A 2,193-nucleotide genomic window follows, 5' to 3' on the forward strand; every position below is an offset into this window, starting at 1 on the left:
TCTTGGAAACAAGAGATTTTTATGTCTTGAATGCAATTATTGTTCTTCTGTTCTGTAATACCCTGTGTCTTGTATATAAGTTTATTGGGTCTGTGGAAGGGAAAGGGAATCACAGAAACAGTGTGGCAAGGGATGAACTAATGTAACAATGGTACTTGACACTGTGCTGGAAATGAACTGTACGACTTGAGGGGAGGGGAGCTGGGTAAGAGAAGAAAACGAGGGAGAAGATAACACTTTAAAAATAAATGCTCTGCGCTGCGCCTTGGAGAGATGGCGCTGGAGGCCGGCAATTCGGACGGCCAGCTCTCTGGGACCCGGGCTCTGACATGATGGGGACCCTGACGACTGACCGCTGCAGAAAGCGCTGGAAGGACCTTCCAGAGCACCGCTCCAGCATGGATGCCTACATCACATTATCGGACTGTTAAAGCTGTGGATTCAAGTGAAGAGCGTTTTTCTGATTCCGATGAAGAAGGCTCTCTTGGACATGCAAGCGACAGAGATGTCTGAACCTGCCACCGAAACCAGAGCCTTGTCAGTTTGACCAGAGCAGTCAGAAAGCCAGCTGTTGCTGGAGGAAAGAAGACAAACAGCCTATGGGAAGCTGTTCTTCAGGAACAGACTCAAGATGCAGTGGCCAGTGAACTCAGTATCTTGGAGATGGAAGGCAGTATTGACAGGAGCAGGCAATCGGAGACCTACAATGATTTGCTTGCTAAGAAACTTAGGAGAGAATCTCAGGAGTGTACAAAAGCTTTAGACAAAGGGCTAGATAAGTGTATGGATAGTGGTAAAAAACCTGAGTTGAGGGAAGAAGAAAACGGGCAGAGTCATCTCAAACGGAAGCCACCTGCCAGAGACAGACTGGGCTCCAGACTGGAAATGGACTACAAAGGCCCATCTGAGATCTCAGAAGACGCTAGTCAAGAGAAAGTGGCTGATGAAATTGCCTTCAGCTGACAGGAGGCAAAGAAGGATCTGAGTAGTGAGGATAATTGGGAACAAAAAGGCAATTGAGCTTCCTCAAGTGGAACAGAATGGGGGTGTTCTCATAATGAAGGGAAGTAGAAGAACACCAGGCAGAGTTTTTTTTCTAAATCTCTCAAAAAACACTCCTCGTATCAGTGAAGAAAAATTAAGGACATTTTCTACATTGAAAATCAAAAGGAGTATGAAAATAAAAAAGCTACTAGGAAGAGGAGAACACAACTATTGGGGAAGAAAATGACACAGGCTGTTAAAAGTCTGAATTTTCCAGAGGAGGATGACACATCCCGGGAAACCTGTGCCAGCGACAAACCAGGCCCTGGCTTCTCTAGGTGAGCCACCTGAGGGCCGTGGAGATGCCAGGCTGGGCACAGACAAGGCCTTCCACCTGGCCCACTTGCCTGACTTGGACATATATTAAAAGTGCATCGTGGACATTTTCTACATGTAGAGTGTAGCAAATGTTTCTGCTGTCTGATTTACTTTGTACTGACAGACTTGAGAATCTGGAGGAGAGAGCTGTTTCTTGCTGTTAGTAAGTGGGCAAAGGAATGTAACAAAGTGAAGCATTCGAGATGCTCGTGTGTGACACAGCACCGGAAAGTGTGCAGCACAGTGTTTAACCTCTCAGGCGGCTGGCTGCATGTGCTGATGTGAATTATGATGATTTTGTTTTGACCAGGTCATGATAACATGCTATTCAAAACTTCTATTAGGTTCTAGTTCTGATTGGTCTTTGTGCTGAATTATGCTGTGGTTTCAAAACATTCCATTAGAGCCTGAGGGAACACTAAATTGCTACAAATACATTCATGCTCATGTTAGTATTTTTCTGTGTTACTAAGAACTTGGTCCTTTGGAGTTTGGTTGGTTGGTTGGTTTGTTCAGAGATAGGATCTTACTGTATATTTCAGGCTGGCCTGATGAAGCCTCAGCCTCCTGGTGTTTTGAGTCCTCAGCCTCCTGAGTGTTAGGATTATAGGTGGATAAGTCCCCTGGCCCCCTGTTTTTAGGCAATTCTAAGGACAAGGACTTAAAACAAGCTTCTATTGTTGGTCCTTTCCATTTGTTTGTTTGCAAAGAAACAATGTCAGAAGCTTTCCAAAGAAATATGGTTCTTTTTGAGTTGTACTTAAAACTCTGTGATCCACATCTGTGTTATTATCATGGACATTTCAAATTCCCAGTGATGGTTTGCCTAAG

At 44.6% G+C, this 2,193-nt stretch overlaps 1 pseudogene; it reads left to right on the forward strand.

The window, feature by feature from the left end:
- The first annotated feature begins 273 nt into the window (after positions 1-273).
- Positions 274-1,411, forward strand: LOC105980382 (annotated as a pseudogene).
- The last annotated feature ends 782 nt before the right edge of the window (positions 1,412-2,193 follow it).

This window comes from Dipodomys ordii, unplaced genomic scaffold (genome assembly GCF_000151885.1).
Source record: "Dipodomys ordii isolate 6190 unplaced genomic scaffold, Dord_2.0 Scaffold9, whole genome shotgun sequence".
In the NCBI taxonomy this organism is placed as follows: domain Eukaryota; kingdom Metazoa; phylum Chordata; class Mammalia; order Rodentia; family Heteromyidae; genus Dipodomys; species Dipodomys ordii.